The 23,303-nt window shown below is 42.7% G+C and overlaps 1 protein-coding gene across 5 annotated transcripts in view; it reads right to left on the minus strand.

The window, feature by feature from the left end:
• Positions 1 to 23,303, minus strand: part of LOC137374374 (rho GTPase-activating protein 6) — a 642,504-nt gene that overhangs the window by 191,631 nt on the left and 427,570 nt on the right. The window contains exon 1 of one of the 5 annotated variants that reach the window (XM_068040372.1): positions 13,863 to 14,438. The exons of the other annotated variants lie outside the window; for them this stretch is intronic. The gene's annotated coding sequence lies outside the window, so the exon portion shown is untranslated. Of the gene's footprint in view, positions 1 to 13,862; positions 14,439 to 23,303 lie in introns of those variants that run through there. 5 annotated transcript variants of the gene reach the window in all.

A 23,303-nucleotide genomic window follows, 5' to 3' on the forward strand; every position in this document is an offset into this window, starting at 1 on the left:
AATTCAGAGAAGAGCAATCAAGTTCTCGCCAATGACCAGGCCAATATTTATCCCTCAACTAACATCTTTAAACAGATTACCTGGTTATCACATTGCTGTTGCTGGACTTTGCCTTGTGCAAATTGCCAACCACATTTCCTACATTACAATAGTGACTACACTTCAAAAACAAAAGTACTTCTTTGGCTCTAAAATGCTTTGGGAATGTCATGAAATGTGCTATATTAATGAATGCTCTTTCTTTAATCAGCACTAGGAGCACCCAATCCTACAGATCATCATATTGCATAATATGGTAATGAGGTGCATACACTTTGGGGACAAGCTTGACAAGAATTTTGTGATGCCTGCATCGAAGGCCTGATGCGGTTTGATAATATGGGAGTGTGGACAAAGAACAACAAAGCCCAACAGGGCGTGTTTTTTTTTTGTGCAATGGGCATATGAGGAGTGAGGGTGGTGTTGAAATTGTTGAGGTGATTGGAAAATGGAATGGCTAGAATGTATTTGCAATTTGTTTTAGTCTACTCGTATTATGTGACCAATGTGTTATTAACAAGGTTAAATGGACAGGTGAGTGGGGTACCATCATTAATCACAATAATTATTTTAGGGGATTGTGATTGATTATCACGGCTTCCTACTAAAGGATTCAAAGATCAACAAAGGAGAAACTAGAGACTCTACAGACATACAAACAGAGAGCATTTTGATAGACCACAGATTGCTAAGTATAGACAAGTTCAGTAAATGCACAGTTGCAATACTAGTCTGAAAATAAAAAAAGGGGTGAATATTAACTCTCCTGGCAAAAAACTGGCACGATCAGTTCAAGTGCCCATTGACTTCAAAAGGAAATCAGCCAGCTTAATTCGTCAAGTTTCCCTGCAGGCAGGTGAAGTCTTAATTACCCCAAAATGTGTTAGAAACTGCTACAAGCTAAAAACAACAATACAAAATAACGTCAACAAAACATTTCAGAACTATTGTGGAAGAAATGGAAAACAAATAATTACCAGCACCAGGATCTGAGTTCTACAGTCAGATGATGTATTTACTGACAAATCAACATACAAACTTTTATAGAAAATAGTAGAGTGCTTTTTTAAATTTAAGGCATTTCAATAATTCAATATTTGCAGAGCCAGCCAACAAAATGGGAGTTTCTAGCTGGTTATTAGTTTTCTTAGCAATTTTTAAAAAAGGCTGAAACAAAAAGTTAGCAAACAGGATGTTGAGAAAAGTTGTCTTTCAGGCTCATTAGTCATGCATCTCACAGACAGCCCTCCTAGCAAGAGATAAGCATTTTATTAAAATGCTAGTTTTTTTTAAATAAATGGTATTGTTCACAAATTGCTGGCAGCATATATATGGCCGCATACTTTCTCTAATTTATCACCCTGCTCTCTCCCCCATATTCCAAATAAAACACAAAATCTACATGGTTATGTTTAGCCAAATATGTCATTACTTGTTTCATTGAACAGGCAGTATTGTCCGATTTGTAAACACGTAACAAACACTTAAGACTGTAGAGTAACTTAACCAGTGATGAAATGCCACTGCTGCACCTCTCCCAATTAGTTGTTCTGCTCAGTTGATAACATACTACTCAAGTTAGTTTTGCAGTCGATTGACTATTGTTGAAAGGTATTTATCCTATGATGCAGTCTAAGTTTAGCCAAACCATCCACAAGCCAGAGTTTGGGCACTGACATAGAACACCAGCACTTGCAGTGAAAGATTACATAAAATGTACAGCATAGAAACAGGACATTTGTCCCAGCTGCTCGATGCCACTACTTACGCTCCCCGAACCCTACTTCATCTCCTTCCTCAGGTATTTATCTAGCTTCTATAAACGCAATTAGTCTATTCGTCTCAACTATTCCATGTGGTAGAAAGTTCCACTCTCCGGCATTGGGTAACCATCTTCAAATGATGTTTACCTTTAGGAGAAGCAGAGGAGGAACTGGGAGGCTAGAGTAAGAGAGGAAATGAAAATTTTAAAAAACCTGGACATTGAAATGATTTATTCTGAAAAAGATTCCTTGCAGAGGTGAAGGTGGTAATTTGTGAGCTGGGGACTGGTAGCACATTGGGTTTAAGACTATAGGATCCTAGAGTTGAATGCAGCTTAGAATGTGGGAATGGAAGTCAATTATCTGTGGTTGGCAAACATCCAGTGAAACTAAGATGAGAAAACTAGCAATGACACACCAAACAGCCTCCTGCTATGCTATAAAGTTCCATGGCAACCTCACTCTCAGTCCCAATCAGCATAAATTGTCTAAAACTCAGCACTAATTGGCAATTCCTTCAGACAGAGCACAGGGAGAGCTGGGACTCAAGTTTGGAGTCAAAGTGAAGGCCAATGAAGAGGAAGATTTTCTCTGCTTAAACAGTGCATCCCTGACCAGAGAGAGCTTAATGTTGACACTGGGTGACAAAAAAAGAGAAAGAATAACTTTTCCTATCAAAGTGATCTACCAGGTTTCAACAACAGTGACTGCACTTCAAAAGAACTTAAATGGCTGTAAAGTGCGTTGGGACATCCTGACATCGCAAAAGGCACCTAATAAATGCTAGACTTTCATTCTTGCAGTGAACATAAAATTCATCAATGCAGCATTTTATATTATTTCTTGCGTATGTCATTGTCTTCCTACTTGTTAGCCAATGAAGAAAAGGCATTTAACTAAGTGTGTTTTTCTGCTTTCTAATTGGTTGTTATGCAACTCCTTCCTACACAGTGGCGCAGTGGGTAGCACCGCAGCCTCACAGCTCCAGGGACCCGGGTTCGATTCTGGGTACTGCCTGTGCGGAGTTTGCAAGTTCTCCCTGTGTCTGCGTGGGTTTTCACCGGGTGCTCCGGTTTCCTCCCACATCCAAAAGACTTGCAGGTGATAGGTAAATTGGCTATTGTAAATTGCCCCGAGTGTAGGGAGGTGATAGAGAATATGGGATTACTGTAGGGTTAGTATAAATGGGTGGTTGTTGGTCGGCACAGACTCGGTGGGCTGAAGGGCCTGTTTCAGTGCTGTATCTCTCAAATAAAAAAAAATCAAATAATTACATTTCAGCAAAGAACCACGACAGCCCTACAAAAATAAGTATTCTTGAAAAACAAAGTTACAAACTAACTGGCTTGTTTCCAGGACAGAAGGGACAGGTGCAATAAGGAAACTGTACCCAGAGTCAAAATCCTGGAACTCCCTATCCCAGCAGCATTTTGGGAGCACCTTCACCACATGGACTGCAGCAGTTCAAGAAGGCAACTCACAAGGTGACTTCTCAGGAACAATTAGGAATGGGCAATGAATCCTGACTTTGCCAGTGATGTACTTATCCCAGGAATAAAGAGTGCAGGATAAGAACAAAAAGAAAATCGGAGCAGGAGTAGACCATACGGACCCTCAAGCCATTCAATGCAATCATTGCTGATCTTCTGCCTTAAGTCCACTTTCCCACCCGCTCCTGATCTCCTTCGATTCCCAGAGACCAAATATCTGTCTATCTTGGCCTTGAATTTACTCAACAATGGAGCATCCACAACCTTCCGGGGTAGATAATTTCAAAGATTCATCACCCTCTGAGTGAAGAAATTTCTCCTCATCTCAGTCCCAAATGATCGACCCCTTATTCTGAGACGGTTTCATATTTCACTGAAGGAATGGAAATATAGTTTCAAGTCAGGATGGTGTGTGTCTTGGAGGGGAGCTTGCAGGAAGCGGCGTTTCCATACATCTGCTGCTCTTGTCCTTCTTGGTGATAGAGGTCATAGGTTTGGAAGAAGCTGTCGAAGGAGGCTTGGCAAGTTGCTGTAGTGCATCTTGTAGATGGTACACTCTGCAGCCATAGTGCACCAGTGGTGAAGGGAGTGAATGTTGAAGGTGTTGGATGGGATGCCGATCAAGTGGGCTGCTTTGTTCTGGATGGTGTTCGGCTTCCTGCGTGTTGGAACTACACCATCCAGGCAAGTGGACAGTATTCTATCACACTCCTGACTTATGCCTTCTAGATGGTGGACAGGCTTTGGGGAGTCACTTGCCACAGAACTCCCAACCTCTGACTGCTCATGTAGCCACAGTACTTATATGGCTGGTCCAGTTAAGTTTCTGGTCAATGGTAACCCCCAGGATGATGTTGGTAGGGGATTCAGTAATGCCATTGAATTTCAAGGGGAGATGGTTAGATTCTCTCTTGTTGGAGATGGCCATTGCCTGGTACTTATGTGGTGCAAATGTTACTTGCCACATATCAGTCCAAGCCTTGTTGCATGTGGGAACGGACTGCTTCAGTATCTGAGGAGTCGTGAATGGTATGGAACACTGTGCAATCAGCAAGCATCCCCAATTCTGACATTTTTGATGGAGGGAAGGTCATTGAATACGTAGCTGAAGATGGTTGGGCCTGGGACACTACCCTGAGGAACTCCTGCAAAGATGCCCTGGGGTTGAAGGGATTGGCTTCCAACAACCACAACCATCTTCCTTTGTGCTAGGTATGACTCCAATCAGAGGAGCATTTTCCCCCCTGCTGATTCCCATCGACTTCAATTTTGCTCAAGCTCCTTGATGCTACACTCAAACAAATGCTGCCTTGATGTCAAGGGCAGTTACTCTCACCTCACCTCTTGAATTCAGCGCTTTTGTCCCTGTTTGGGCCAGGCCTGTAATGAGGCCAGAGGCCAAGTGACCATGGCGCAACCCAAATTGAGCAGCGGTAAACAGGTTGTTATGTAAGTGGTGCTTGATAGAAGGCCATCAACACCTTCCATCACATTGCTGTTGATCCGAGAGTAGACTGAATGGGTATAATTGGCTAGATTGGATTTGTCCTATTTTTTGTGGACAGGGCATACCTGGGCAATTTTCCACATTGCTTATTGGAGAGTGGAGGGGGAAATAATGTTAGAGTTACATTTTTCTCTATTAATCTCTCTGCATTTATTTGGGCAGGCACCATGCTCTGTGGTCTCCGAAATTGAATGGCAGCATGCCCCTTGAACACAGAGCAGCAGTCACCACCCCGGAGGTCGTCCTGAGTAAGATCACATCCTGTTTGGCATTAATCAACCAGCGCTATTTAATATCAGCTCCACATACTTGCTCACTCCAACCTGGAGGCTTCACCTGGGGCTGTTTAAGCTCTCCTTATTTGTGGCGATTGGGTGGCGCAGTGGGTTTGACACAGACCTTTCCCCTGGTACCTGGGTTGAAATCTAGCTTAGACAAATGGGATAAAAGTCTCCTCTCACTGGTAACTAGCCACATAAGTGATTATGAAATTATTGTATTGATTGTTTACCTCTCAAGCTCAGGATTCCCAAAGCACTTTACAGCCAATCAAGCACGTTCCATACAGTGTAATCGCTATTGTAATGTAGCGAATGCAGCAGTAAATTTGCTCACAGCAAGCTCCCACAAACAGCAATGCAATAATGGCCAGATAATCTGTTTTAGTGAATTTGGTCCTGGAATAAATATTGGCCAGGACCCATTAATGCTCGCTATTCGAATGAGGTGCCAAAGATGACTAGCGCCTGTGGAACTGTACACCAGCAAGGACTCAATGCTTCAGGACAGGAGGTGAGGAAAAAAAAAGAAAATTACTAAAAAAAAACCGCTGGGGAGGAGAGAAAACTGGTTAAAGATGAGTTTTTTAAAAAGGCAGAAGGGTGCGGTATTTATGGACTATAGAGAGTTTGGAATGCTACAAGAAGAGGATGAGTACCTGGGAATGCTTCCAAGCCAATGTCATCAAGGAAAGACTCTGATTATTTTATGAATACAAGATCAAAATATTTGAATAATTCCAGAAAGTTTAAACTTTTAATGTTATTCATGATTAAGTACACTTAACCTCAAACTGTCTCAGTAAATAGTGTTTGTGTTTACCAAAAAGAAACTATATCCATACAAATATCAGGGTTGCAATTCAATGTTTTATTGCTCTCTATTTAATTCTCAATCACTTGATGCGTTACTACCTTAAAGCACATTACAAGCTGTATGTTATCCTGAACTTAACATATTCAATGAATGTACATAATCGGAATAAGTCCTCCAGACAGTGCTCATGTCTTGTAGACATAACTTTCATCAGATTCCCAGAGCAGGGATAATAATCCTTTACGGCAAAGTAAATTATCCAAATGGTGTTCAGGTGGTACTAGGCTTTGTACTTGTAAAGCCATGTGTTGTTTGACAAAAACAACATCTTGCATTCGTATAGCATCTTTCCCATAGAACATGGCACCAAAATGCACTGCACTGGGAAAAAAAAAGAGAAATGGTCCCTGAGCCAATGTAGGAGAATTAGGAATCAAAAACTTGGACAAAGAGATTGATTTTGTGAAGGTTTTTGATGATGGCGCTCAAGAGGCACAGTCCCTGCCACATATAGCAGCAACCCTAAAGTCCCCATGCAGGCCGCACACAAGTTGGCTTCTTTAAGTTACCACATGCACGGCCACGCAAAAAATTTAAAGGGGCCACGCACTTGCAAAAAAAAAAAAATTAGAGGGTACGTTGAGCGGCTGCATTCAAGCTAACACGATTTGCCTGCTAGACATGATGGACAGTAAACTAACTGATTGAAGCAGCCCAAAGCCTCCATCAACTGCCAACAGCTACTTGAGGCAGTCTGAAATCAGAGACCTCAGACAGCTTCAGTCACTTTCCTAGAATTAATTCTGAGGCAGAATGTCTCATGGGGTAAATGCACGATCACAAATATCTTTGCATTACAGCAGCATTTAAATTGTTTGAACTAGCTAGTACTTAAATGACCTCTTTGTAGTTGATTTCAGCGAAAGTGGGAAATAGTTAACAACATTTGTCAGTGTCAAAAAAAACTGCTATGCCAAAGGAGGAATTTTTTTTTAAAATTCATCAATTGGAGCCCGAACAGCTATGGGCGAGAAGAGAAAGCTGGACACACAAGGGGCCCTCATCAGACCAAAAAGGATGCTGCTGAGAACAGGAACGACCTATGTGTTTCCATTGTAACAAGACAGGTCACCTTCGAACTGACTGCTGGAAGTTACAGGGAAAAGCTGTAGGATTAATCAGAGCACACCAGACCAGTGCAGTCAAAGAGGCCCTGATGGAAAGCACAGCAGACCAGGATGTGGCAGTAAGACCCAGTAAATCCATCCGTGAGTGCGGGAACAGTTAAAAATAAAATCCCTGAGAGTTACCAGGATTGTGTCTCCCAAGGAAAATTGACATCATACCCCCTCAAGTGAGGCAAGCAAGCCCACAGTCATACTTAGGGATACAGGAGCCACCAAATTCCTTCTGCTGAGAAAAGCAATGACCTTCCCCCCCCCCCCCCCACCCACCGAGAGTGCTTTGAATGCTAGAGTGCTAGTAAACGGTAACGGAGAAAAGTATATGTCCATACATTTATACCAGGTGAACCTGCAGTGCGACCTTGTTTCGGGACTGGTAACATCATCGATTGTCCCTAGTCTACTAGTGGATGGGTCAATCTGCTCCTGGGTAATGATCTAGCAGGGGTGAAGGTGGTAGCCTCCCAAGTGGTTTGAGAGACCGAAAGAGGTCAGAGAGACAGAGCAGTTGCAGGAGAAGGTCCCCGGCATTTTTCCTGACTGTGTAGTGACCCGGTCCATGGCCAAACAAGCTCCGTCAGAGGAATCTGAACTAGCACTGCAGACAGATGGCCCTACTGTCTGGTTATCTGAAATCTTCTTTGGGAAGTTAAAGGACCAAAAGATGGGTTAAATAGGTCTTCCTTGGTCGAGGCTCAGCAAGCCGACAAGTATTAAAGAAGTTAGCACAGACTACCCAAACCAAAGCCGATGCAGAAGGAGTCTCAGAGTGCTACTATTTAACGCAGGGGGTGATGAGGAAGTGGAGACCTCCTCACAGACCTGCGGAGAAAGAGTGGACAGTGGTTCACAAGATAGTGATGCTGCCGAGGTACCGTAAGGTCACCGCATTATAGGAAGGATGTGGAAGCTATGGAAAGGGTGCAGAGGAGACTTACTAGGATGTTGCCTGGTATGGAGGGAAGGTCTTACGAGGAAAGGCTGAGGGACTTGAGGTTGTTTTCGTTGGAGAGAAGGAGGAGGAGAGGTGACTTAATAGAGACATATAAGATAAATCAGAGGGTTAGATAGGGTGGATAGTGAGAGTCTTTTTCCTCGGATGGTGATGACAAACACGAGGGGACATAGCTTTAAGTTGAGGGGTGATAGATATAGGACAGATGTCAGAGGTAGTTTCTTTACTCAGAGAGTAGTAGGGGCGTGGAATGCCCTGCCTGCAACAGTAGTAGACTTGCCAACTTTAAGGGCATTTAAGTGGTCATTGGATAGACATATGGATGAAAATGGAATAGTGTAGGTCAGATGGTTTCACAGGTCGGCGCAACATCGAGGGCCGAAGGGCCTGTACTGCGCTGTAATGTTCTAATTCTAATTCTAAAAATACGAAAGACTCAAGCTCGCATAAAACAGCATTTTAACTGGCCTTGTGACCCCCTCCTCACCGGATTGTAACACCAGATATAGGTGGCTGCCCATAATAAGCGTGGATAATAGATCTGGTGGGGAATGCACAGAAATTAAAAGGGATTATGTATGGAGCTCCAGAGAGTGGAAACAAGAAAGCTTGATGGGAGGGATAAAAATATGGGATGACATACAAAGTTAGAAGAGATTGCCAAAATTAAGTGGGGCAACATCATACAGGGACTTACTGATCTGGATCAGGGTTTAAGTTAGATGCATGGGAGAAAAGAGTGCTCGTGAGAAGAGGTTTTATAGATAAGTAGGGCCTAGTATGGGTTAGGATACAGGCAGAGAAGATTTGGATGAGTTGCAGTTTGTGGAAGGAGGCTGCCAAGGAGGAATGGAAGTTAAAGATGATGAAGACATGGATAAGAGTTTGGGTGCTGATGAATAGGAGTACAACTGCAACGGTTCAGATTGAATTTGCTCCACCCTAGCTTAATACTGCAGTTGCAAGTGAAAAAGAAAAACTTAGGAAAGGAAAACTAAAAACAGCAAATTCTCCAATACATGTGCCCTCAATATATTCAAAAGCATCTCAGGTAACGGCATGATGTCATTTGAAAAGCAGGATATGCAAATAATACACAGTAATCCTGAATACACAACATCTGTCTTTACGCAGTTTATGTTTGTATTTGCTTTATTGAACATTCATGTACTGCACCTACACCAAAATAAAAATATGTAGGAAAACTTTTCCCAAAGAATATTTCAAATGAAACAAAAAAGCTTTTAGACTCTATGCATTGCTTCAATGTTACTTCATTCGTGAGCCATTTTCAGCCATTCCTGTAGCCTCTCCCAGTGAGAGTGCCAATGTAGTGCCAACCTATGTGAATATATTTGACTTATGGACTCATGCCCACCAGTAACCGAGTTCACGTTGGGACAGATTGCCATTTTATGGGACCTTTACAGCCCTCAGAAGGCCTTTAATCACAACGATCTGAGCTGGATTCAAGCTGGGTGCTGATGTTCAAAGGACAGCGTGCAGATTCATCATGCAACCCAGTGCGTCAACAAACTGCTTTACTTTTAACAAAATACCCTTCTGGATAGAGCGCACATCTTAATTTAGGTTACTACTTTCATTTTACTTTGCTTTGTTCAAATCAGTAAAATTTCATATCTGGGAGTTGGAATGCATGAAGCAGAAGCAATTCAACAGGAATTTTAGTTAAGTGTATAAAGCAATCACCCCTAATGACTAGACAAAAGCAAGATTTTAAGATCATTCATAAGCAACAAGACTGCTGCATTGTGGGTTTTCGTCCTTTTCAAGTACCTAACAAATCCTCACCAGATTTAAAACCAAGATTTTAGATCAGTTTTTAAAAATCAGATAATTCAATTGTAGACAGCTCAAATAGGATATTTTAATGTTATCATTTGAGTGACCATGCTATAGTACTAGCAATGGATAGTGGTCTTTAACTAATAGTTTAGATGACGGTTTAGAAGGCAAGAAAAAAAAAAGTGACACTAATCTTGGCCCAAGTGCACAGTGTGTGTCAAAGACTGGAGAATTAAACATATCAAGAGTGATCCACATTCTCATATACTTAACAACAAGTTTCCACTGGGAGAAATGCTGGATGTTAAAGGCAATCCATCATCTCTTAGAGCACCTCTGCCCTCAATCATTAGGAATTGGGAATAATCTGAAACGTGTTCGCCTAATTCAATTTGTAGCTTTACCCTTGCGGAATTATCCACAATACAATTCACCCCCAATAGGCATCCAATGAAATAATGATAACCTTGATTTTTAATGATGGCATTACAATGATCCATTTACTGTCATCAATTTATACAACATCAAATATTGTAGCAAGTTACCATATATTCTTTTTACTTTTGGGGCCCAAGTTCCAGAAAAGTCTGAAAGATGCGATGAAAGCCTGCGCTCTCTGCAAGGGTCTCAATTGAGCTTCTACTACATATGGGCTTACAGAACAAAACAAGCTACCATCAGGCACACATTTTTGACTCTCACAGTGGACATAAGGACAACAGAATTGAGAAAACACTGGTACTATTCAGAGATTAAGTCAAGGTGTACTGCTGGAGAATAAAATGACATGTCATACCACACCGAGAGCATTCAACATGGACAGTGTGTGCCAGAATTGGAAACTTCTCCCATTCCTGAGCAAGATCCTTTATTTTAAATGCCATTGTTTTGATGAATTAGCTTTCTTAAATGATATAATGGTCATGCAAAGCTGCTGGCAAATCTTGTCTATCTGGTTAGAAATACAAAATGTAAATTACATGGAAACACGTTGCTGTATCACCATGGTATTCAGCCCATCCAGTCCACTTTTCCCATAGCCCTGCAATGCCTCCCTTTTCAAGTATATATGTTCAATTCCCTTTTTAAAAAGTTTGATTCATTTTTTTTTATTGTAAAGCTAAAATAATTTGTGACTGCTGGAGTGATTGGCAGCAATGCGCATCAGGTCACCCATCATATCGCTGCAGACAACGCTGGATAGAATTGTAATAGGCATCTGTGAAGACATATTGGGTTCAATTTTTGCCACAAAAAATGAGCCTGGTGCATTTTCGGGGAAGCCCTTAATTGATAGGGAGATGGGTTTCCCGTCCAGTTACAGCCAGTGGGGACAGGAACGAAGGCGGGTTAGATTAAGCGTGGGACTCATTTAGACTCTCACGGCAGCCATCACCAAGGCTGCTGGCTGTCCTGAGACAGAAATCTGCAGTTTGTACCAAAGCCTTCCACCGCACCAGAGGGAAGCAAGATGTCACCGGGGAGCCAGAGAGTGGTCCTCTTCCCGGAAGGTGGCAGAAGGAGGCTAACTAGTCATGTATCAGGGCACCTGTCTGTTCAGCGTCATCTCCCTTCGCCTCCTTTCCCTCCTGCACCTGCTCCTCCCCTGATGAACTGTCTCCTTCCAGGGCTTCACCATCTTCAAGGTCTACACCTCTGGAGGGCCATGTTATGGAGAGCACGACAGATCACCACAATGACCTAGATCCTTGTTGGAGGGTACTGGAGGGTGCCAACTGGTCAGTTCAGGCAGCTGAATCACTTCTTCAGATGGCCTGCTCAGTGGTTGTCCCTCTGAGAAGGTGGCATTGGTTGTACCGCCTCTGTGCCTCTCTGGGGCTCCCAATGAAGGGTCAGTATCTATCTCTCCAAGAGATAGCCCTTATCCCTTAGGATCCATCCACATGCTTTGGGGGATGGAGTGAAGATCTGAGGCAGCCAAGACTGGCAAAGGATGAAGGAGTCATGGCAGCTGCCAAGGAAGAGAACACACATGGAGCAAGCTCTTGTGGTCACAGATCAGTTGAACGTTGAGGGAGTGGAAGCCCTTCCCCTTCATGGATCTCACTCGCAAGTCACTGGGTGTCTCGCTGGCCGCATGGGTGCAATCGATGATGTCCTGCACCTGGGGGAATCCAGTGATGGAGATAAAACCAATACCCTCTTGTATCTCTGAGGCAGTGTCTGTCATGAAATAAATGTGCTGTCCAGCTCTGGCAAAGAAGGCATCAGTGACCAGCAAGATGCAGTGATGTGCAGCCATTTTTGAGATGCCACTAAAAGTCCACAGCTGATCCTCAGAAGGAGCCAGAAGTGAAGACATTCAAGGCCACAGTGGCCTGGACGGCTACTGGCAGAGCATGATGACCAGTGCTGCCAAGTCTTCAGTGATGAGGTCACAGATGTCTGTTACCACCACCTGGAGAGTTGCAGTCTCCAGCAGCACTGGTTCTCAGTCATTAACAGTAGATCATGTGTTCAGGGTTTGGCTTCCATTGCCTTCATGCCCCTCTTTCCTCTGCCATGTCCCCCCTCCCTCCCAGTGCCTGGGGTTCTGCTCTTCCTGCGGAGAATGTTGCCCCACATTGTCACTGGGCGCAAAATCTGATAGTGGTGCCCCCATTGCCAACTGGAGCCTTTCTTCTGGGCAGGTGACCACAAAACTGCCCTTGGCAGCCGTGTTCCCTGCTTTTCTGTACCCATGATGCCAGGGGTGTGCCAACCCCATTGAAAGCCTGAGCATTAAATGCCCACTCTTCCTGCCACCTGTGCAGCACCAAAGGCATCCTCCTTACTAAGTCCCCCTATGCCCCACTGACCCTCTTATGGGGCTGGGTGAATCCCCGGGGCAGCCATGACTGGCTCACCACTCTTCACCTATCTCCCTTCAGCTAATCTATTTGAGGGTGTGGGTAACCCATGTGTCCCATTAAAAATTTTAACTTCAAACCTTGACAAGCTCTTAATGAGCTTTTAAACATCTTTAATTGGCCTCAAATTGAGAGGCGAGCGGGATTCTTTTCCCCTTCAGAGATTACTGACAATGCCAAGAACGGCATCATGAAACTGACACACCACCTGGTATTGTTGGGACCACCCGCCTCCGTTCCCAACTTTGGGGTGGGATGGGGTCCGAAAATTCAGCCCATTGTCATGGCAACACTAGGGTACACAATATTGAACAGAAGCTATTGCATCATTTTAATGACCCAGGAACTACTCTGATTGTTGTGTTTTGCCATCATGCCCTGAAAAACAAGTCCTGTTTAAATTTTTAAAAGTTACCACGAGCATTATTGCAGCTAAGAGAAGAAAATATGTAGTACATGGATATACAAAGGCTAATGGAGAAAATGAGCAAGATGAATACATATAAACACACTTGTAAGATTAATTAGCCATGACCAAACCACCGTGCATTTCCTGGTATCTGACTGAACAGATTTCAGTAATGTTGTCAACCCAGATCACTAGTGTTAACACCTTTAAGAAGTAATATTTCCCCCCACGCAATCCAATGCCAACAATCCAAGCTTGTGCCCATTCAGCCCTTATTTAAGAAGTGTTTGAAAATGTTTATATCAATTTTCAACACAATGACATCCTATATAATTGACACAACCATGGATTTCATTATAACATAAAAGGGGGCATATGCGTTTGCCAAAAAGTTAAGACTTTGCCACCACCTCGCAACCCAAAGGGAGGCAAAGTCCAACGAAGAAGACACTCCGAAAACTATCTCCTTTAACAGATTAAAAACCACTTCGTTGGAGAGAACTAGACTCTATTGGCGACTGGCATACTGCACCGCAGGCTGCTTATAGTAAACAGTTATGCTTACCCACCCAATGTAAACCGATCCCACGAGAATCAGCAGATGTATACTCTCTCACTCAGAAACCATACACACAAAAGCACAGGAGCAAGAGGCTAGTGTTTCACACAGCACATCTTGACACAAACTGATAGAAAACACCACACAGGCATGTGGGCTGCGTTCTCTCACTCTCTCCTGCTTACCCATTAAACTGCACCGTTCAATGTGTGTGTGTGTAGAATCTGAAGGGCTAAAGTGCTTGGCGAGGCGATGGACGCTTGAACTCAGTCTCTCATTAAAGAGAAAAGCCACTTGGCAGCTCGCGGCTCACACACAGCTGGTGCCAATCAAACTCCTCGGCGCCCTTTTCCAAAGGAGATTCCCCCCCTTCAACATGCTCGGTTTCTTCAGCTGCATCAAACTTCTCAGTCCACCTTTCCTCTCAGTTACAGCTCCATCCACAGCAGGCATTAGATTTGTCCCCTTCCTAATTTTTTTTTAAAAAAGTAACGACAACTTGGTTGTGTCCCCCAAGTTCCGCGAAGTTAGCAAACTAAAAGATCCAGTGAACACTTTTGTTTCCCCCAAGTCTTCTCAGCTCGATTGTTATTTCCAGAAAGTTTCCTTATTAGGAATAGTACTCCAAAGGACGGCTGAAGAGGCATCGAGTAACATCTCTAAGTAACAGGACAGGATATTTACTGAGGTGATGTTATTCTCTTCCCTTTAAAAGGTAAGCGCAAGTAATCAAATACAAAACATCACTCTCCGTATCCAAAGCTTTAAGAAGGCTACAGTGTAATATCAGACCAGGGACGGGAAAAAAAAAGTTTGCGAGGAATAAGCTGTTATCTACCGAGTGGCATTGGGTGGGAATGCCGACAACAGGAAGAGCGCTTATTTCGCGCTTCGCAGGGGGAAAAAACTGATGCAAATTGAGAGACTCTGCCAGTTTTGATCCTTGCCAAAATAAAAACCTCAAAAGTTGAAACTATCCAAAGGTTGCCTGTAGTGTTGCTGATAATTAGCTTAATGTTTCTCTCACGATTTCTTCCACGCCCCAGGTATTGGCAACCCCCTAAATGTCTTAATCAAGTGCCCATTCTCTCCATGTAAGTCTTTCAGCGCTCCAGTAGTACTGTATATACACGCGTTTTTAAAAAAAAATATCTACATGGAGTAAAACAAGCAACCATAAACCAAACTTAAACATCTGTTCGTTCACTTACTTCTGCCACAATAGTTAAGGTTCCCAACAGTTTATTATAATGCAAGAGTTATCTTTCATATCCATCCCAAAACAAAAAAAAAACTAGCCATAGATCTATGAATGTTAATTTATTTGCAAATCAAAACAACTTCTCATTAAGTTAGTGATTTTGAATGTGTAATAACTCACATAAAGCCAAATGGCAATGCAAGTTCTTTCTTAGTATTTCATTGTGACCTTGATCGTTCCTCTTTTTGCTTTTCAACTAGAGGAGATCATTTTCCAGAGGTGAAAATCTTTAATGTTGTTATCCAACATGGGCAAGGGCCAAAATAGCCAAAAGAAATCTCAAGTTAGGCCATTTAATGCTTTCTCTACCAGGACTGATGAATTTGAAAGGCCTTGTAGTAAAGGATAGGCTCAGCAAGGTACTCTTAAAATGTAGATATCAAACAATAATTTTCTACTCTTGAAGATAAGTCATTCTTCCTAGATATATCAATGGCTTGTGATAATAAAGTGATACTTCATTCACTTCAGAAGACATGATAAATTTCATATCTGTGCTTCCAACTGCGCAGTGGTTAGCAACGCAGCCTCACAGCTCCAGCGACCCGGGTTCAATTCTGGGTACTGCCTGTGTGGAGTTTGCAAGTTCTCCCTGTGTCTGCGTGGGTTTCCTCCGGGTGCTCCGGTTTCCTCCCACATGCCAAAGACTTGCAGGTTGATAGGTTAATTGGCCATTATAAATTGCCCCTAGTATAGGTAGGTGGTAGGGAAATATAGGGACAGGTGGGGATGTGGTAGGAATATGGAATTAGTGTAGGATTAGTATAAATGGGTGGTTGATGGTCGGCACAGACTCGGTGGGCCTGTTTCAGTGCTGTATGTCTATTTAAAAAAAAACTGGGTATGCATGATGGCCCAAACAGTCTTGAAGTTAGCTTTTAATTTGTGCATCCACCCAAGAGGCTAGACAAAGCTCTGATTTAATGTCTATTTCAAAAGATGACACCTCTGATAGTGTACTGTGTTCAGGTCTCTGGAGTGAGGTTTGAACCCACCATCTTCTGACCCAGGTAACAGTGCTAATGTATTTTAGCCAATGCAGCAATTGGGCCATTGCTCCAACATCATATTCCTGAGAAACAGAGAAAGGAAATCCAGCTGGGTTCCCATTAAGCAGTGACTCCTGCTGGAAAATGTAGACATGATCGAGCATACTGTTATGCCTTTGAACCAAAGTCAGATGCAATTAAAAATCATTAAAAAAAACTTTATTTGATATACTATACCATATCTCTGGAGGACTGAAGTATGTGCATTTTGTTTTGATGTAAAAGTTGTATTAAAAAAGTGACACCAGTAATATAAAATTTTCTTTAGTCAAGTTTGAATAATTAGCAAAAACTAAATCATGTGCTGTTCTGGTGTTGCATTTAATCACCACTGTGGTGAGCACCTTTTGCATTGCCTCCATGCAACGCATTTTGGCAGGGATAACATCTCAATATGCTCTTGTATTGATTCCCAGTTTCATTTTTTTTTATGAGATTTATTTTACTGCACCATAAACCCTATTACAGAATTTTTGCTCACAAATGTAAGACCTTCCATTTTCAAGATGAATTCTCCTTGTTTGTAAACGACCCTGCTACAATGCATATGTTGGCTGCATGGGGAGTAAAACAGTGCTGTTTTCCCTCTACAGAGGGAGACAGAGAATGATGGTGAACATGCGTACAGACTTCCCGGAGTACATTTGGACGCAATATTGTCAGTGCAAAGCAAAACTATTTTGCACTGCCACTAAAGTTGTATAAATCTGGAATTGGGGCCATCCTGACTCCCAAGATTCCCTGGAGAAGGGAGTTCCACTCCATTTTGCTCCAGAGTCAGTTCAGGTCCAGATTATGGATTTACACTCCAACCTTAGTGCTGGCATTGGCATTATTGTTGTAGTATAAACTACAATATGGCGGGCAGCCATAAAGACAGGGCTAAAATGTGGCGAGTCGAAGAGACTTAGTAGTTGGCAGGAAAAAAGACAGAGGCGCAAGGGGAGAGCCAACTGTGCAACAGCCCCGACAAACAAATTTCTCTGCAGCACCTGTGGAAGAGCCTGTCACTCTAGAATTGGCCTTTATAGCCACTCCAGGCGCTGCTTCACAAACCACTGACCACCTCCAGGCGCATATCCATTGTCTCTCAAGATAAGGAGGCCCAAAAGAAGAAACCAATCCTTAGCTACCTGCTAATTGATCAGCTATAAGCAGCAAGACCTGGGAGCAAGACCAATAGCTGCTGTCTTGGCTAGAACACATCGTGACATGAGATATAAATCAAGTAATGAGTTTTTTTTGAGGTGGTGGGGCGGGGGGATGGGAAAAGCCTCCAAAGTGTGTTGTGGATTATTCAGTGGTATTTCAATACAATTGGCTAACACTGGACAGGAATTCCTGTCAATGTTTCTGTTTTTCTATGTGGGGTGCTAAATTGCTATTTTAAAAAGGACTAATGCACCAAAATTTCTTTGGATTTGATGTCCAGAATCTGCTGAAATAACCAATTTATTTCAACTTGAAGTTGTGCTATCACTTTATATAAAAAAGTCTAAACATTCATTCTGACATTTTTGTGACAGTTATTCCAGATTTTCTTTGCCCTCTCAAAGGTGTCAATTGCTGTGGGTCTTTAATGGTGTTCAATTCCATATACACTCAGTATATTCTCCCAAGTGGATACTCTTCATGTGTGGGCTTATGTCAGCTGTGGACAGCGGTAGAACTCGTGTTTCTGAGTCACAAGATTGTGGGTTCAAGTCCTGTTGTGTGATTGCCTTTAATACACCTATGGATATGGGCTTACCGTCACCAGCAGATCATTTTTGGCAGACACGTGTGGACGACTCTGCCAAGCCATAATATGTCCAAATTCTCTGAGGTGCAGGAGTCGTTGCTCGAAAAACAGGGGAAAATGAAGATGGTGCATGACTGACATGCAGGGGCGGAACTACCTCAGGCACACGTAGGACGAAAGGCCAGGATCATACACCCCACAATGAAAACATGATTGCCTGCAGAGGTGTCCAGAGTGTGCAGTGAACCTAGGTCCTATGAGATTACAACATCTAGCGGAGCGGTGTTGAGAAGGAACCAAAGCTAACTGAGAGAGGTGTGCAGTTCTCCAATTGTGCACAGTGGACTCGAGAGAACACGCTCTGACAGTGGGGGTGTGACAGATCAACAGGACGGCAGATAACGTATTGACAACTTGCCTGCAAACCCAGGACAGCCAAGGGTGAAATCCATATCCCCAGAGGGTTATACCATAACCAGATCTGGAAGAGTTGTCAAACCACCGAAACAATATATGGACACATAAGCCTCTATATTTGTAAAATTTCACAACCTCTATCCATGTGTAAATAATTGTGATATCTAATTTTATGTATTTTTTACTTTTAGCATACGAGACATATCTTTGGAAAGAAAGAGGGTGTTGTGTGATTGCCTTCAAGGGTGATGTCCCTTTAAGATCTTAGTATACTAATGAGCTCAGTACCAGGATGCAGTCATGTGATTACATGCAGAGTCTCACTAACTAACACCAAGAGGTAGCTTCTGTAAACAGATAGCTCTGTACTATACATAATAGTTAGCTGTTAATAAGCCTATTTGAGATCTTCAATCAACTGAACTCCACACATCTCATTTATGTTGCATCAAACAACAGAAACTGCTTCTCATTATAGGTTCCACTACAGATTTCAGCACAAGATCCAGGCTGACACTCCTGTGCAGTACTGAGGGAGTGCTGCACTGTCAAAGGTGTTGTCTTTCAGATAAGAGAATAAATCGAGGTCCTGTCTGCCCTCTCAGGAAAAGATCCTAAGGTATTATTTTGAAGCAGAGGATGGGTGTTCTGGTCAATATCTGTATCTCCACCAACAGATTAAGTGGTCATTGTCATATTGTAGTTTGTGGGAGCTTGTGCACTAATTGAGTGCTGTGTTTCCTACATTACAACAGTGACTACACTTCAAAAGTATTTAATCGACTGTAAAGCATTTGGAACATCCCGAGGTCATGAATGGCATTATATAAATGGTTTCTTTCTTTCATGGTATCTGACTGTATGAGGCATCCCAACTCTATCTACACATCTAGCAGTGGTCACAGGATAAGAAACCGGGGCAGGAATTAAGATGTAATTTGTAATATAGTTCTGCATAACAATTATTTATGAATATACTCGAGTTAAAATACAGAAAGGTTTCACTAGATTCTCGACAATGCATATACCAGATACTGCCACTAGATGGGGTTAGAATGAAATGGATGCTTTTGTTGAGCTGGTGATCAATGAAGGCCAGATTGAGATAAGGTAACAGTGAGGCTATCAGCGTTCACTATTACTAAAGAGCAAGATGGTCAGCAACTTCCGGCACATATTCAGTTAAATGTGGAAATCAGGAAGTTGTTGTCAGTTTCCCTGCTCCTCGAGAAGCTGCACCATAACAGCATCTTGCCCACAGACTCAACATTGAAAAACATGAAGATGAAGTTGGGATACTCACCCACTAAACTTGCCAAAATAAGTTAAGGCTTATCCATTCCAGTGTTAGTAAATATCTAATGGTGTGTTAAGTATTAATTACTGCCAAGCAACCTCTCTGGCACTGAAAATTAACTTTTACAAGTGTGGAGACTAATTCCATCAGATTTTACAAATTGTTGTAGATTTTATTAAAAAATTGTATTTATTTTTAAATTTTTCCTTCAGTCTCTTACCTTTCAATTCCATTTTCCCCTCCTCGCTTTATTTTGCATTGAATTAAATATTTTAACTTGCACTTCCTGGTTCAAACTCTGCTCGTCACATTAAGAATTCTTCAACCTGATTGGTTATGGACAGAGACAGTTGCTTGCTCTGTTTACACAGGCCCAAGATCCCCTTTAGAGGACATCACACCGTTTGGAGTTCCAATCATCACTGGTTTCAGTGTAAAAACCTATACAAAGTCTGTGGATAGGTGTAAGTGTCATGTTCATTCGCCACTGACTACAAAATTCAAACGATCGTTTAATACGTTGTAAAAAAGACAACATGTTTTGTGTGTGTGTTGGCTCTAGCTGTAGATCTGGGATAAGAGGAATCATGGATGACTCGATATATTTCAATAGCCAGACTGGCCAAGAGTGTGGGAAAATGGCGCACTGACACGGAACACAAAAGTCCGAGTGTATCAAGCCTGTGTCCTCAGTACCTTGCTCGACTGCAGCGAGGCCTGGACAACGTATGTCAGCCAAGAGCGACGTCTCAATTCACTCCATCTCCGCTGCCTCCGGAGAATACTTGGCATCAGGTGGCAGGACCGTATCTCCAACACAGAAGTCCTCGGGACGGCCATCATCCCCAGCTTATACACACTACTGAGTCAGTGGCGCTTGAGATGGCTTGGCCATGTGAGCCGCATGGAAGATGGCAGGATCCCCAAAGACACATTGTACAGCGACCTTGCCACTGGTATCAGACCCACCGGCCGTCCATGTCTCCACTTTAAAGACGTCTGCAAACGCGACATGACGTCCTGTGACATTGATCACGAGTCGTGGGAGTCAGTTGCCAGCGTTCGCCAGAGCTGGCGGGCAGCCATAAAGGCGGGGCTAAAGTGTGGCGAGTCGAAAAGACTTAGCAGTTGGCAGGAAAAAAAGACAGAAGCGCAAGGGGAGAGCCAACTGTGTAACAGCTCCGACAAACAAATTTTTCTGCAGCACCTGTGGAAGAGCCTGTCGCTCTAGAATTGGCCTTTATAGCCACTCCAGGCGCTACTCCACAAACCACTGACCACCTCCAGGCACTTATCCATTGGCCTCCTTATCTCGAGAGACAAAGAAGATATGACTACTTTTCCTTAAGGCTAAATGTAATACCTCTACAGCTCTGCTGGCAGAGAATTGTTGATTCAGGACAGGCCAGGAAGCACACCTGGGTCCCCAATAGTTTCAAATACTTCCTACTTCAGCAAGCTGTGCTAATGGGCAGCCCCTGATACCATTCCTTTCAAACAAATGGTTTGTTAACATTTACCATTCACTGGCTTGTTAGGATATTGGATTTTTAAAAAATTCTCAGTATGCGGCATCACTAACAAGGCTAGCGTTTATTCCCCAGTTGCTCTGACTCCTTGAACTGAGCGGTTTGCAAGGCCACTTTGAAAGGCAATTAAGAGTTGGTGTGAGATGGGAGTCGCATATAGGCGGGATGACAGGTTTCCTTTCCTAAATTAGGGCATTAGTGAAGAAGTTGTGTTTTTAATAAACCAGTTGTATATTTATAGATTTTTTTTTTAACCAGCCATGGTAGGATTTGAATTTGCATGCTCTGGATTAGTAATGCAGTAACATAACTAAGGAACTACCATAGAATCTATGTCTGAAGCGCTAAATAATCCCTCCATAGCAATGTGCATTCCTAGACCCGAGAAATGGTCATGTTGTAGGGTTTCATTTCACAGTGGTTAAATATATAATTCTCACAATGACACAGACACTATCTACCCAGCCTCTGATGCTGACACTTCTTTCTGCCTTTCCCTGTCTTCCTATTAGCACTTGCTTCCTTCAAATGCACAAAGCTCTAAATTGGTGACACATTACTTATTTCAAATATTTTTTATACAAAGGTACAATCATAAGCTGACGAGCCACATGGTACATCAGAGTTTTTATTTTATATCCTTGCTGCTTTAGCACACCTTTTAAAGGGGCAGTGTCCTTATGAAGTATTTGGCAAACTTGTGTGGGGTTGGAGGAGGAAGAACTATGTATTTTAGTTCTAATAGACAATAACTTGAATTTATATAGTGTTGTTTATATCTGAAAGCACTTCACAGGAACGTCATCAGACAAAATTTGGCACCGAATCACAAGAGATGTTGGGACAGATCATCAAAAGCTGGAGAGTCTAAAAGGAGAGAGAGCGAGAGGGCAAGGTTTAGGGAGGGAATTCCAGAGCTTGAGGCTTAGGCAGCTGAAGGCAAGGCAATAACATTGGGAATATACACGAGGTCAAAATTGGCGGAAGAGAGAGATCTCAGAGGGTTGTAGGAAGTTACAGGGTTAGGGAGGGGTAAGGCCATGGAGAGACACAATTTGGGGCATTACTGGGCTGGGACCCAATGTCGATCAGCGACCACAGGGGTAATGGATGAATGGGACTTGGTGTGCATTAGGATATGGGAAACAGAGTTTTCGATGAGCGACATTTATGGAGGCTGAAAGATGGAAAGTATTGCAATAGTCTAGTTTGGAGGCAACAAAAGCATGGATGAGGATTTCAGCAGATGTTGTAATTTGTAACTGATGCATTGGTTCCTGTGGGGAAGGGTGTGTGTGTGTCCGCATATGCGCATGCGTGTGTTTTACTTATTCACTCATGAGACGTGAGCGTCTCTGGCAAGGCCAGCATTTAGAGCCCATCCCCAGTCGCCCATTGCGAAGGTGGTGGTGAGCCGTCTTCTTGAACTGCTGCAGTCCATGTGGTGTAGGTACACCCACAGTCCTGTTAGGGAGGGAGTTCTAGGATTTTGACCAAGTGACAGTGAGGGAACAGCAATATAGTTCCAAGTCAGGTTGGTGAATGACTTGGTGGGAACTTGCAGGTGGTGGTGTTCCTATGCATCTGCTGCCCTTGCCCTTCTGGGTGGTAGAGATCGCAGGTTTGGAAGGTGCTGCCGAAGGAGTTTTTGCAAGTTGCTGCAGTGTAACTTGTAGATGGTACACACTGCATGTGTGTGTAGTGTGTATATTATATATAAATATAAATAATACACACACATGTCCGTATAAAAATAGAATTTCACAAGTCTGACATAGAATGGCACGTATGGTAGCAAAGCCATCACCCAGTGCCAAATGAATGCTAATCAGTGGTATGTACTAACATGCAGCTGCAGTTCAGTCAGCTAGACCACAGTGGAGAAGGCAGGAGTGATATCCTAACAGAAATTAAAAAGTAAGCTTGTGCAGTACTCATTCTCAATTGTAACCTTTCTGGTTTCATTGAAATTTTTGTGATAATACCACCACCAGCATGGATTGAAGAGTAGTGTTCCTTTATAAAGGGGTTTTCGTTATCAAATATTTAAGTATTTGGATGATTTTTCAATAAATGTGCATGTTGTCTCTCTCGCCCAATGTTGTCCAACAGATACCACTGACTATTTTGACCTCAAGCAGTTGTATTCTACTGAATACTTATCCTTAGCTGTAGAATTACTAAAACTACTGTTCTAAATATTTAATCTTTCAAGTCAATGCTTATTGCCTTCCATCCTCTTCTTCCAATAACTCCATTTGTATAGCGCCTTTAACGTAGTAAAAGGAACCAGGTGCTTTAAGGAGCGTTGTCAAACAAATTTTGCTACCAA

This window comes from Heterodontus francisci, chromosome 10 (genome assembly GCF_036365525.1).
Source record: "Heterodontus francisci isolate sHetFra1 chromosome 10, sHetFra1.hap1, whole genome shotgun sequence".
NCBI classification, from domain to species: Eukaryota; Metazoa; Chordata; class Chondrichthyes; order Heterodontiformes; family Heterodontidae; genus Heterodontus; species Heterodontus francisci.